This window comes from Scyliorhinus torazame, chromosome 20, assembly GCF_047496885.1.
Source record: "Scyliorhinus torazame isolate Kashiwa2021f chromosome 20, sScyTor2.1, whole genome shotgun sequence".
Taxonomy (NCBI): Eukaryota; Metazoa; Chordata; class Chondrichthyes; order Carcharhiniformes; family Scyliorhinidae; genus Scyliorhinus; species Scyliorhinus torazame.
The window spans coordinates 73,502,317-73,520,720 of NC_092726.1; positions in this window are offsets into that span (position 1 = coordinate 73,502,317).

Consider the following 18,404-nt stretch of genomic DNA (forward strand, 5'->3'; position numbering starts at 1 on the left):
CTGACACACAGAGACACTAACACACTCACAGACACACAGACACTAACACACACACTCACAGACACACAGTGACACTAACACACACAATCGCAGACACACAAATAGACACACTCACAGAGACACTAACACACACTCGCTGACACACAGAGACACTAATACACACATTCACAGACACACAGAGACACTAATACACACAATCGCAGACTCACAAATACACACACTCACAGACACACAGAGGCACTAATACACACACTCGCAGACACAGAGAGGCACTGATACACACACTCGCAGACACACAGAGACACTAATAAATACAACCGCAGACACACAAATACACACACTCAAAGACACGCAGAGACACTAACGCACTCTCGCTGATACATAGAGACACGAATACACTCGCAGGCACACAGAGACACTAACACACACTCGCAGACACACAGAGGCACTAATACACACACTCGCAGACACACAGAGGCACTAATACACACACTCCCAGACACACATAGACACTAATAAATACAATCGCAGACACACAAATACACACACTCAAAGACACACAGAGACACTAATAAATAGTATCGCAGACACACTAATACACACACTCAAAGACACACAGAGACACTAACACACTCTCGCTGACACACAGAGACACTAACACACTCACAGGCACACAGAGGCACTAATACACACACTCGCAGACACACAGAGACACTAATAAATACAATGACTCAAGGTATTTAGTCTCTAGTCAAAAAGAAGAAGGAGGTATATGACGTACAAAAGCAACTGGGATCAAGTGGATCCCTTGAAGAGTATAGAGATTGTCGAAATAGAGTTAAGAGGGAAATCAGGAGGGCAAAAAGGGGACATGAAATTGCTTTGGCAAATAATGCAAGGGAGAATCCAAAGAGATTCTACAGATACATAAAGGGGAAAAGAGTAACTAGGGACAGAGTAGGGCCTCTTAAGGATCAACAAGGACATCTATGTGCAGAGCCACAAGAGTTGGGTGAGATCCTGAATGAATATTTCTCATCGGTATTCACGGTGGAGAAAGGCATGGATGTTAGGAAACTAAGGGAAATAAATAGTGATGTCTTGAGAAGTGTGCATATTACAGAGGAGGAGGTGCTGGAAGTCTTAAAGCGCATCAAGGTAGATAAATCCCCGGGACCTGATGAAATGTATCCCAGGATGTTGTGGGAGGCTAGGGAGGAAATTGCGGGTCCCCTAACCGAGATATTTGAATCATCGGCAGCCACAGGTGAGGTGCCTGAAGATTGGAGAGTGGCGAATGTTGTGTCCTTGTTTAAGAAGGGCAGCAGGGAAAAGCCTGGGAACTACAGACCGGTGAGCCTGACGTCTGTAGTAGGTAAGTTGCTAGAAGGTATTCTGAGAGACAGGGTCTACAAGCATTTAGAGAGGCAAGGACTGATTCGGGGCAGTCAGCATGGCTTTGTGCGTGGAAAATCATGTCTCACAAATTTGATTGAGTTTTTTGAGCGGGTGACCAAGAAGGTAGATGAGGGCAGTGCAGTAGACGTTGTCTACATGGACTTTAGCAAAGCCTTTGACAATGCACCGCATGGTAGGTTGTTGCAGAAGGTGAAAGCTCACGGGATCCAGGGTGAGGTTGCCAATTGGATTCAAAATTGGCTGGACGACAGAAGGCAGAGGGTGGTTGTAGAGGGTTGTTTTTCAAACTGGAGGCCTGTGACCAGTGGTGTGCCTCAGGGATCGGTGCTGGGTCCACTGTTATTTGTGATTGATATTAATGATTTGGATGAGAATTTAGGAGGCATGGTTAGTAAGTTTGCAGATGACACCAAGATTGGTGGCACAGTGGATAGTGAAGAAGGTTATCTAGGATTGCAACGGGATCTTGATCAGTTAGGCCAGTGGGCCGACGAATGGCAGATGGAGTTTAATTTAGATAAATGTGAGGTGATACATTTTGGCAGATCGAATCAGGCCAGGACCTACTCAGTTAATGGTATGGCGTTGGGGAGAGTTATAGAACAAAGAGATCTAGGAGTACAGGTTCATAGCTCCTTGAAGGTGGAGTCGCAGGTGGACAGGGTGGTGAAGAAGGCATTCGGCATGCTTGGTTTCATTGGTCAGAACATTGAATACAGGAGTTAGGACGTCTTGTTGAAGTTGTACAAGACATTGGTACGGCCACACTTGGAATACTGTGTGCAGTTCTGATCACCCTATTATAGAAAGGATATTATTAAACTAGAAAGAGTGCAGAAAAGATTTACTAGGATGTTGCCGGGACTTGATGGTTTGAGTTATAAGGAGAGGCTGGATAGACTGGGACTTTTTTCCCTGGAGCGTAGGAGGCTTAGGGGTGATCTTATAGAGGTCTATAAAATAATGAGGGGCATAGATAAGGTAGATAGTCAACATCTTTTCCCAAAGGTAGGGGAGTCTAAAACTAGAGGGCATAGGTTTAAGGTGAGAGGGGAGAGATTCAGAAGGGCCCAGACGGGCAATTTCTTCACTCAGAGGGTAGTGAGTGTCTGGAATGGGCTGCCAGAGGTAGTAGTAGAGGCGGGTACAATTGTGTCTTTTAAAAATCATTTAGATAGTTACATGGGTAAGATGGGTATAGAGGGTTATGGGCCAAGTGCGGGCAACTGGGACTGGCTTAATGGTAAAAACTGGGCGGCATGGACTGGTTGGGCCGAAGGGCCTGTTTCCAAGCTGTAAACTTCTATGATTCTATGATTCTAATCGCAGACACACAAATACACACACTCAAAGACACACAGAGACACTAACACACTCTCGCTGACACACAGAGACACTAATACACTAGCAGACACACCGAGGCACTAATACACACACTCGCAGACGCACAAATACACACTCTCGCAGACACACAGAGAGACTAACACATTGGCAGACACACAGAGGCACTAATACACACACTCGCAGATGCACAAATACACACTCTCGCAGACACACAGCGACACTAACACATTTGCAGACACACAGAGGCACTAATACACACAATCGCAGACACACAAATACACACACGCTCAGGCACACAGAGACACTAACACACTCGCACACACACAGAGGCACGAATACACGCACTATCAGACGCACAAATACACAATCTGGCAGACACAAAGAGACACTAACACACTCACAGACACACAGATACACTAACACACTCTCGCAGACACACAGAGGCACTAACACACTCACAGACACACATATACACTAACACACTCTCGCAGACACACAGAGGCACTAACACATTCACAGACACACAGAGACACTAACACACTCGCACACACACATGCACTAATACACACACTAGCAGACGCACAAATACACACTCTCGCAGACACACAGAGACACTAACACACTCGCAGGCACACAGAGGCACAAATACACACACTCGCAGACACACAGAGACACGAATACACACACTCGCAGACACACAGAGACACTAATACACACACTCGCAGACACACAGAGACACCAATACACACACCCGCAGACACACAGAGGCACGAATACAAACACTCGCAGACACACAGAGACACTAATACACACACTCGCAGACACACAGAGACACAAATACACACACTTACATTCACTCACAGACATTAATATACAAACTCACAGACGCACAGAGGCACACATACACACACTGACACAAACTCACAGACACTAATTCACACACTCGCAGACACACAGAGACACTAATACACACACCCGCAGACACACAGAGACACTAACACACAAACTTACACACACTCACAGACACTAATACACACACTCGCAGACACACAGAGACACTAACACACACACTTACACACACTCACAGACACTAATACACACTCTCGCAGACACACAGAGACACTAATACACACTCTCGCAGATACACAGAGACACTAATACACACAATCGCATACACACAGAGGCACTAATACACACATTCGCAGACACACAAATACACACACTCACAGACACACAGAGGCACTAACACACACACATAGACACACGGAAATACTAATACCCACACTCGCAGACGCACAAATGCACACTCTCGCAGAGACACTAATACACACTCTCGCAGACATACCGAGGCACTAACACACACTCGCAGACACTAATACACACACTCGCAGAACACAGAGACACTAACACACACAATTACACACACTCACAGATACTAATACACACACTCGCAGACACACAAAGACACTAATACACACACTCGCAGACACACAGAGACACTAATACACACACTTACACACACTCACAGACACTAATACACACAATCGCAGACACACAGAGACACTAACACACACACTTACACACACTCACAGACACTAATACACACTCTGGCAGACACACAGAGGCACTAACAGACACACACAGACACACAGAAATACTAATGCCCACACTCGCAGACGCACAAATACACACTCTCGCAGACACACAGAGACACTAATACACACTCTCACAGATACACAGAGACACTAATACACACAATCGCAGACACACAGAGGCACTAATACACACAATCGCAGACGCACAAATATACACTCTCACAGAAACACACATACACTAACACATTCGCAGACACACAGAGGCACTAATACACACACTCGCAGACACACAGAGGCACAAATACACACACTCGCAGACACACATAGACACTAATACACCCACTCGCAGACATACCGAGGCACTAACACACACTCGTAGACACACAACGACACTAATACACACACTCACAGACACACAGAGACACTAACACACACTCGCAGACTCACTGAGGCACTAATACACACACTCGCAGACACACAGAGGCACAAATGCACACACTTGCAGACATAGACACTAATCCACACACTCGCAGACACACCGAGGCACTAACACACACTCACAGACACACAGAGACACTAATACACACACTCACAGACACACAGAGACACTAATACACACACTAACAGACACTCAGAGACACTAATAGACACACTCGCAGACACACAGAGACACTAATAGGCACACTCACAGAGACACTAATAGACACACACAGACACACAGAGGCACTAATACACACACTCGCAGACACACAGAGACACTAATACACACACTCACAGACATACAGAGACACTAACACACACTCACAGACACACAGACATTAACATACACACTCACAGACAGACAGAGACACTATTACACACACTCGCAGACACACAGAGACACTAACACACACTCACAGACACACAGGCACTAACACACACACTCACAGACACACAACACACACTCACAGAGACACTAACACACACTCGCAGACACACAGAGTCACTAATACACACACTTACAGACACACAGAGACACTAATACACACAATCGCAGACTCACAAATACACACAATCGCAGACACACAGAGACACTAACACACACTCGCAGACACACAGAGGCACTAATACACACACTAGCAGACACAGAGAGGCACTAATACACACACTCGCAGACACACAGAGACACTAATAAATACAACCGCAGACACACAAATACACACACTCAAAGACACACAGAGACACTAACGCACTCTCGCTGATACATAGAGACACGAATACACTCGCAGGCACACAGAGACACTAACACACACTCGCAGACACACAGAGGCACTAATACACACACTCGCAGACACAGAGAGTCACTAATACACACACTCCCAGACACACATAGACACTAATAAATACAATCTCAGACACACAAATACACACACTCAAAGACACACAGAGACGCTAACACACTCTCGCTGACACACAGAGACACTAACACACTCACAGACACACAGACACTAACACACACACTCACAGACACACAGTGACACTAACACACACAATCGCAGACACACAACTACACACACTCACAGAGACACTAACACACACTCGCTGACACACAGAGACACTAATACACACACTCACAGACACACAGAGACACTAATACACACAATCGCAGACTCACAAATACACACACTCGCAGACACACAGAGACACTAATACACACACTCACAGACACACAGAGACACTAACACACACTCACAGACACACGCAGACATTAATACACACATTCGCAGACACACAGAGACACTAACACACACACTCGCAGACACATAGAGACACTAATACACACACTCGCAGACACACAGAGACACTAATACACACTCGCAGACACACAGAGACACTAATACACACACTCACAGACACACAGAGACACTAATACACACTCTCAGACACACTGACAATAACACACACACTCACAGACACACAGAGACACTAATACACACACTCGCAGACACACAGAGACACTAACACACTGACAGTCACACAGACACTAACACACACACTCACAGACACACAGAGACACTAACACACACAATCGCAACCACTCACACACAGACACAAACACATACACTCGCAGACACACAGAGCCACTAATACACACACACACAGACACACAGAGACACTAACACACACTCGCAGACACACAGAGACACTAACACACACTCACAGACACACAGTGTCTCGAAGACAAACACTCGCAGACACACAGAGACACTAATACACACTCACAGACACACAGAGTCTCGAAGACACACACTCGCAGACACACAGAGACACGAATAGACAGACTCGCAGACACATAGAGACACTAATAGACAGACTCTCAGATACACAGAGACACTAGCACACACTCTCAGACACACAGAGACACTAATACACACACTCGCAGACACACAGAGACACTAACGCACACTCGCAGACACACAGAGACACTAACACACACTCACAGACACACAGAGACACTAATACACACACTCACAGACACACAGAGACACTAATACACACACTAACAGACACTCAGAGACACTAATAGACACACTCGCAGACACACAGAGACACTAATAGGCACACTCACAGAGACACTAATAGACACACAGAGGCACTAATACACACACTCGCAGACACACAGAGACACAAATACACACACTCACAGACATACAGAGACACTAACACACACTCACAGACACACAGACAATAACATACACACTCACAGACAGACAGAGACACTATTACACACACTGGCAGACACACAGAAACACTAACACACACTCACAGACACACAGTGTCTCGAAGACAAACACTCGCAGACACACAGAGACACTAATACACACTCACAGACACACAGAGTCTCGAAGACACACACTCGCAGACACACAGAGACACGAATAGACAGACTCGCAGACACATAGAGACACTAATAGACAGACTCTCAGATACACAGAGACACTAACACACACTCTCAGACACACAGAGACACTAATACACACACTCGCAGACACACAGAGACACTAACGCACACTCGCAGACACACAGAGACACTAACACACACTCACAGACACACAGAGACACTAATACACACACTCACAGACACACAGAGACACTAATACACACACTAACAGACACTCAGAGACACTAATAGACACACTCGCAGACCCACAGAGACACTAATAGGCACACTCACAGAGACACTAATAGACACACACAGACACACAGAGACACTAATAGACACACTCGCAGACACACAGTGACATGAACACACACACTCGCAGACACACAGAGGCACTAATACACACACTCGCAGACACACAGAGACACAAATACACACACTCACAGACATACAGAGACACTAACACACACTCACAGACACACAGACAATAACATACACACTCACAGACAGACAGAGACACTATTACACACACTCGCAGACACACAGAGACACTAACACACACTCACAGACACACAGGCACTAACACACACACTCACAGACACACAACACACACTCACAGAGACACTAACACACACTCGCAGACACACAGAGTCACTAATACACACACTTACAGACACACAGAGACACTAATACACACAATCGCAGACTCACAAATACACACACTCGCAGACACACAGAGACACTAACACACACTCGCAGACACACAGAGGCACTAATACACACACTAGCAGACACAGAGAGGCACTAATACACACACTCGCAGACACACAGAGACACTAATAAATACAACCGCAGACACACAAATACACACACTCAAAGACACACAGAGACACTAACGCACTCTCGCTGATACATAGAGACACGAATACACTCGCAGGCACACAGAGACACTAACACACACTCGCAGACACACAGAGGCACTAACACACACACTCGCAGACACAGAGAGTCACTAATACACACACTCCCAGACACACATAGACACTAATAAATACAATCTCAGACACACAAATACACACACTCAAAGACACACAGAGACACTAATAAATAGTATCGCAGACACACAAATACACACACTCAAAGACACGCAGAGACGCTAACACACTCTCGCTGACACACAGAGACACTAACACACTCACAGACACACAGACACTAACACACACACTCACAGACACACAGTGACACTAACACACACAATCGCAGACACACAAATACACACACTCACAGAGACACTAACACACACTCGCTGACACACAGAGACACTAATACACACACTCACAGACACACAGAGACAATAATAAACACAATCGCAGACTCACAAATACACACACTCGCAGACACACAGAGACACTAACACACACTCGCAGACGCACAGAGGCACTAATACACACACTCGCAGACACAGAGAGGCACTAATACACACACTCGCAGACACACATAGACACTAATAAATACAATCTCAGACACACAAATACACACACTCAAAGACACACAGAGACACTAATAAATAGTATCGCAGACACACAAATACACACACTCAAAGACACACAGAGACGCTAACACACTTTCGCTGACACACAGAGACACTAACACACTCACAGACACACAGACACTAACACACACACTCACAGACACACAGTGACACTAACACACACAATCGCAGACACACAAATACACACACTCACAGAGACACTAACACACACTCGCTGACACACAGAGACACTAATACACACACTCGCAGACACAGAGAGGCACTAATACACACACTCGCAGACACACAGAGACACTAATAAATACAACTGCAGACACACAAATACACACACTCAAAGACACGCAGAGACACTAACTCACTCTCGCTGATACATAGAGACACGAATACACTCGCAGGCACACAGAGACACTAACACACACTCGCAGACACACAGAGGCACTAATACACACACTCGCAGACACACAGAGGCACTAATACACACACTCCCAGACACACATAGACACTAATAAATACAATCGCAGACACACAAATACACACACTCAAAGACACACAGAGACACTAATAAATAGTATCGCAGACACACTAATACACACACTCAAAGACACACAGAGACACTAACACACTCTCGCTGACACACAGAGACACTAACACACTCACAGGCACACAGAGGCACTAATACACACACTCGCAGACACACAGAGACACTAATAAATACAATGACTCAAGGTATTTAGTCTCTTGTCAAAAAGAAGAAGGAGGTATATGACGTACAAAAGCAACTGGGATCAAGTGGATCCCTTGAAGAGTATAGAGATTGTCGAAATAGAGTTAAGAGGGAAATCAGGAGGGCAAAAAGGGGACATGAAATTGCTTTGGCAAATAATGCAAGGGAGAATCCAAAGAGATTCTACAGATACATAAAGGGGAAAAGAGTAACTAGGGACAGAGTAGGGCCTCTTAAGGATCAACAAGGACATCTATGTGCAGAGCCACAAGAGTTGGGTGAGATCCTGAATGAATATTTCTCATCGGTATTCACGGTGGAGAAAGGCATGGATGTTAGGAAACTAAGGGAAATAAATAGTGATGTCTTGAGAAGTGTGCATATTACAGAGGAGGAGGTGCTGGAAGTCTTAAAGCGCATCAAGGTAGATAAATCCCCGGGACCTGATGAAATGTATCCCAGGATGTTGTGGGAGGCTAGGGAGGAAATTGCGGGTCCCCTAACCGAGATATTTGAATCATCGGCAGCCACAGGTGAGGTGCCTGAAGATTGGAGAGTGGCGAATGTTGTGTCCTTGTTTAAGAAGGGCAGCAGGGAAAAGCCTGGGAACTACAGACCGGTGAGCCTGACGTCTGTAATAGGTAAGTTGCTAGAAGGTATTCTGAGAGACAGGATCTACAAGCATTTAGAGAGGCAAGGACTGATTCGGGGCAGTCAGCATGGCTTTGTGCGTGGAAAATCATGTCTCACAAATTTGATTGAGTTTTTTGAGGGGGTGACCAAGAATGTAGATGAGGGCAGTGCAGTAGACGTTGTCTACATGGACTTTAGCAAAGCCTTTGACAAGGCACCGCATGGTAGGTTGTTGCAGAAGGTGAAAGCTCACGGGATCCAGGGTGAGGTTGCCAATTGGATTCAAAATTGGCTGGACGACAGAAGGCAGAGGGTGGTTGTAGAGGGTTGTTTTTCAAACTGGAGGCCTGTGACCAGTGGTGTGCCTCAGGGATCGGTGCTGGGTCCACTGTTATTTGTGATTGATATTAATGATTTGGATGAGAATTTAGGAGGCATGGTTAGTAAGTTTGCAGATGACACCAAGATTGGTGGCACAGTGGATAGTGAAGAAGGTTATCTAGGATTGCAACGGGATCTTGATCAATTAGGCCAGTGGGCCGACGAATGGCAGATGGAGTTTAATTTAGATAAATGTGAGGTGATGCATTTTGGCAGATCGAATCAGGCCAGGACCTACTCAGTTAATGGTATGGCGTTGGGGAGAGTTATAGAACAAAGAGATCTAGGAGTACAGGTTCATAGCTCCTTGAAGGTGGAGTCGCAGGTGGACAGGGTGGTGAAGAAGGCATTCGGCATGCTTGGTTTCATTGGTCAGAACATTGAATACAGGAGTTAGGACGTCTTGTTGAAGTTGTACAAGACATTGGTACGGCCACACTTGGAATACTGTGTGCAGTTCTGATCACCCTATTATAGAAAGGATATTATTAAACTAGAAAGAGTGCAGAAAAGATTTACTAGGATGTTGCCGGGACTTGATGGTTTGAGTTATAAGGAGAGGCTGGATAGGCTGGGACTTTTTTCCCTGGAGCGTAGGAGGCTTAGGGGTGATCTTATAGAGGTCTATAAAATAATGAGGGGCATAGATAAGGTAGATAGTCAACATCTTTTCCCAAAGGTAGGGGAGTCTAAAACTAGAGGGCATAGGTTTAAGGTGAGAGGGGAGAGATTCAGAAGGGCCCAGACGGGCAATTTCTTCACTCAGAGGGTAGTGAGTGTCTGGAATGGGCTGCCAGAGGTAGTAGTAGAGGCGGGTACAATTGTGTCTTTTAAAAATCATTTAGATAGTTACATGGGTAAGATGGGTATAGAGGGTTATGGGCCAAGTGCGGGCAACTGGGACTGGCTTAATTGTAAAAACTGGGCGGCATGGACTGGTTGGGCCGAAGGGCCTGTTTCCAAGCTGTAAACTTCTATGATTCTATGATTCTAATCGCAGACACACAAATACACACACTCAAAGACACACAGAGACACTAACACACTCTCGCTGACACACAGAGACACTAATACACTAGCAGACACACCGAGGCACTAATACACACACTCGCAGACGCACAAATACACACTCTCGCAGACACACAGAGAGACTAACACATTGGCAGACACACAGAGGCACTAATACACACACTCGCAGATGCACAAATACACACTCTCGCAGACACACAGAGACACTAACACATTTGCAGACACACAGAGGCACTAATACACACAATCGCAGACACACAAATACACACACGCTCAGGCACACAGAGACACTAACACACTCGCACACACACAGAGGCACGAATACACACACTATCAGACGCACAAATACACAATCTGGCATACACAAAGAGACACTAACACACTCACAGACACACAGATACACTAACACAATCTCGCAGACACACAGAGGCACTAACACACTCACAGACACACAGATACACTAACACACTCTCGCAGACACACAGAGGCACTAACACATTCACAGACACACAGAGACACTAACACACTCGCACACACATGCACTAATACACACACTAGCAGACGCACAAATACACACTCTCGCAGACACACAGAGACACTAACACACTCACAGACACACACATACACTAAAACACTCTCGCAGACACACAGAGACACTAACACACTCGCAGACACACAAAGACACTAATACACACACTCGCAGACACACAGATACACTAATACACACACTTACACACACTCACAGACACTAATACACACAATGGCAGACACACAGAGACACCAACACACACACTTACACACACTCACAGACACTAATACACACTCTCGCAGACACACAGAGACACTAATACACACTCTCGCAGATACACAGAGACACTAATACACACAATCGCAGACACACAGAGGCACTAATACACACAATCGCAGACACACAAATACACACACTCACAGACACACAGAGGCACTAACAGACACACACAGACACACAGAAATACTAATGCCCACACTCGCAGACGCACAAATACACACTCTGGCAGACACACAGAGACACTAATACACACTCTCACAGATACACAGAGACACTAATACAGACAATCGCAGACACACAGAGGCACTAATACACACAATCGCAGACGCACAAATATACACTCTCACAGACACACACAGCCACTAACACATTCGCAGACACACAGAGGCACTAATACACACACTCGCAGACACACAGAGGCACAAATACACACACTCGCAGACACACATAGACACTAATACACACACTCGCAGACATACCGAGGCACTAACACACACTCGCAGACACTAATACACACACTCGCAGAACACAGAGACACTAACACACACACTTACACACACTCACAGATACTAATACACACACTCGCAGACACACAAAGACACTAATACACACACTCGCAGACACACAGAGACACTAATACACACACTTACACACACTCACAGACACTAATACACACAATCGCAGACACACAGAGACACTAACACACACACTTACACACACTCACAGACACTAATACACACTCTCGCAGACACACAGAGACACTAATACACACGCTCGCAGATACACAGAGACACTAATACACACAATCGCAGACACACAGAGGCACTAAAACACACAATCGCAGACACACAAATACACACACTCACAGACACACAGAGGCACTAACAGACACACACAGACACACAGAAATACTAATGCCCACACTCGCAGACGCACAAGTACACACTCTCGCAGACACACAGAGACACTAATACACACTCTCACAGATACACAGAGACACTAATACACACAATCGCAGACACACAGAGGCACTAATACACACAATCGCAGACGCACAAATATACACTCTCACAGACACACACATACACTAACACATTCGCAGACACACAGAGGCACTAATACACACACTCGCAGACACACAGAGGCACAAATACACACACTCGCAGACACACATAGACACTAATACACCCACTCGCAGGCATACCGAGGCACTAACACACACTCGTAGACACACAACGACACTAATACACACACTCACAGACACACAGAGACACTAACACACACTCGCAGACACACTGAGGCACTAATACACACACTCGCAGACACACAGAGGCACAAATGCACACACTCGCAGACATAGACACTAATACACACACTCGCAGACACACCGAGGCACTAACACACACTCACAGACACACAGACACTATCACACACACTCGGAGACACACAGAGACTCTAATACACACACTCACTGACACACAGAGACACTAACACACACTCGCAGACACACAGAGACACGAAGACACACACTCGCAGTCACACAGAGACACTAATACACACACCTGCAGACACACAGGACACTAACACACACTCACAGACAGACAGACAAACACTAATACAGACACAGAAACACACAGAGACACTAATACACACACTTACAGACACACATAGATACACTAATACACACACTCACACATACAGACAGACACTGATTCACACTCTCACAGACGCACGCAGACACTAATTCACACACTCTCAGGCACACACAGACACTAATACACACTCTCACAGGCACACACAGACACTAATGCACACTCGTACAGACACAATTGATACACTGATGCACACACCCACACACACAGACACTAATACACACACACAGACACTAACGCGCACACACAGATACTAATGAACACACTCACTGACACAGAGGGACAAAAATACGCACACTCACAAACACAGGAAGACTCTAATGCACACACTCACACACACACACAGCGACAGTAATACACACACACACACAGACACTAATACACACTCACAGACACACAGATACACTAGTACACTGCTCACAGACAGACAGAGACATGAATAAACACACTTACACACACAGACACTAATGCACACACTGACAGACACACACGGACACAGATAAACACACCCACAGACACACGGAGTCTCTAATGCACCCACGCACCCACACACACGGACACAGATAAATACACCCACAGACACACGGAGACTCTAATGCACACCCACAGACAAACACTAATACACACACTTACAGACACACAGAGATACTAACACACACTCGCGGACACACAGCGCCACCAGCACACACTCGCAGACACACAGAGGCACTAATAAAAACACTCGCAGACACACAGAGACACTAATATACACAGTCACACGCAAACAAATACACACACTCGCAGACACACAAATACACATACCCGCAGACACAGAGAGACACTAAGACACACACTCACAGACACACACAGACACTCAATACACACACTCGCAGAAACACAGAGACACTAATGCATACACTTATCCACATTCAGAAACACTAATACACACACTCGCAGCCACACAGAGGCACGAACACACACACTCGCAGACACACAGAGGCACTAATACAAACACTCGCAGACACACAGAGGCACTAATATACACACTCACACACACACAAATACACACACTCGCAGACACACAGACGCACTTACACACACTCTCACAGACACAGAGAGACACTAACACACACTCGCAGACACACAGAGGCACTAACACACACACTCGCAGACACGCAGAGACACTAACACACACTCTCACAGACACACAGACACTAACATACACACTCACAGAATCACAGAGACACTAATACACACACTCGCAGACACACAGAGGCACAAATACACACACTCGCAGACACACAGAGACACTAATACACACACTCGCAGACACACAAATACACACTCTCGCAGACACACAGTGACACTAACACACACACTCGCACACACACAGAGGCACTAATACACACACTCGCAGACACACAAATACACACTCTCGCAGACACACAGAGACACTAACACACTCACAGACACACAGATACACTAACACACTCTCGCAGACACACAGAGACACTAACACACTCGCAGAGACGCCGAGGCACTAATACACACACTCGCAGACTCACAGACACTATCACACACACTCGGAGACACACAGAGACTCTAATACACACACTCACTGACACACAGAGACACTAACACACACTCGCAGACACACAGAGACACGAAGACACACACTCGCAGTCACACAGAGACACTAATACACACACCTGCAGACACACAGGACACTAACACACACTCACAGACAGACAGACAAACACTAATACAGACACAGAAACACACAGAGACACTAATACACACACTTACAGACACACATAGATACACTAATACACACACTCACACATACAGACAGACACTGATTCACACTCTCACAGACGCACACAGACACTAATTCACACACTCACAGGCACACACAGACACTAATACACACTCTCACAGGCACACACAGACACTAATGCACACTCGTACAGACACAATTGATACACTGATGCACACACCCACACACACAGACACTAATACACACACACAGACACTAACACGCACACACAGATACTAATGAACACACTCACTGACACAGAGGGACAAAAATACGCACACTCACAAACACAGGAAGACTCTAATGCACACACTCACACACACACAGCGACAGTAATACACACACACACACAGACACTAATACACACTCACAGACACACAGATACACTAGTACACTGCTCACAGACAGACAGAGACATGAATAAACACACTTACACACACAGACACTAATGCACACACTGACAGACACACACGGACACAGATAAACACACCCACAGACACACGGAGTCTCTAATGCACCCACGCACCCACACACACGGACACAGATAAATACACCCACAGACACACGGAGACTCGAATGCACACCCACAGACAAACACTAATACACACACTTACAGACACACAGAGATACTAACACACACTCGCGGACACACAGAGCCACCAGCACACACTCGCAGACACACAGAGGCACTAATACAAACACTCGCAGACACACAGAGACACTAATATACACAGTCACACGCAAACAAATACACACACTCGCAGACACACAAATACACATACCCGCAGACACAGAGAGACACTAAGACACACACTCACAGACACACACAGACACTCAATACACACACTCGCAGAAACACAGAGACACTAATGCACACACTTATCCACACTCAGAAACACTAATACACACACTCGCAGCCACACAGAGGCACGAACACACACACTCGCAGACACACAGAGGCACTAATACAAACACTCGCAGACACACAGAGGCACTAATATACACACTCACACACACACAAATATACACACTCGCAGACACACAGACGCACTTACACACACTCTCACAGACACAGAGAGACACTAACACACACTCGCAGACACACAGAGGCACTAACACACACACTCGCAGACACGCAGAGACACTAACACACACAGGCACTAACATACACACTCACAGACATCACAGAGACACTAATACCCACACTCACAGACACACAGAGACACTAACACACACTCGCAGACACACAGAGCTACGAAGACACACACTCGCAGACACACAGAGACACTAATACACACACTCACAGACACACACACGACACTCAATACACACACTCGCAGAAACACATAGACACTAATGCACACACTTATCCACACTCAGAAACACTAATACACACACTCGCAGCCACACAGAGGCACGAACACACACACTCTCAGACACACAGAGGCACTAATACAAACACTCGCAGACACACAGAGGCACTAATATACACACTCACACACACACAAATACACACACTCGCAGACACACAGACGCACTTACACACAGTCTCACAGACACAGAGAGACACTAACACACACTCGCAGACACACAGAGGCACTAACACACACACTCGCAGACACGCAGAGACACTAACACACACTCTCACAGACACACAGACACTAACATACACACTCACAGACACACAGAGACACTAATACCCACACTCACAGACACACAGAGACACTAACACACACTCGCAGACACACAGAGCTACGAAGACACACACTCGCAGACACACAGAGACACTAATACCCACACTCGCAGACACACAGAGACACTAACACATACTCACAGACAGACATACTGACACTACTACAGACACGGAAACACACACAGACGCTAATACACACACTTACAGACACACGTAGATACACTTATGCACACACTCAAACACACACAGATACTAATACACACACTCACAGACATACAGAGACACTAATACACACAATCGCAGACATACAAATACACACACTCACATAGACACTAACACACACTCCCAGACACACAGAGACACTAATACACACACTCACAGACACACAGAGACACTAATACACACAATCGCAGACTCACAAATACACACACTCACAGACACTCAGAGACACTAACACACTTGCAGATACACAGAGGCACTAATGCACACACTAGCAGACACAGAGAGGCACTAATACACACTCTCGCTGACACACAGAGACACTAATACACTCGCAGACACACAGAGGCACTAATACAGACACTCGCAGACGCACAAATACACAGTCTCGCAGACACACAGCGACACTAACACAGTCACAGACACACAGAGAAAGTAACACGCTCCCACACACACAGAGGCACTAATACACACACTCGCAGACGCACAAATACACACTTTGGCAGACACACAGAGACTAATACACTCACAGACACACAGATACACTAACACACTCTCGCAGACACACAGAGGCACTAACACACTCGCAGACACACAGAGACACTAACACACTCGCACACACACAGATGCAATAATACAC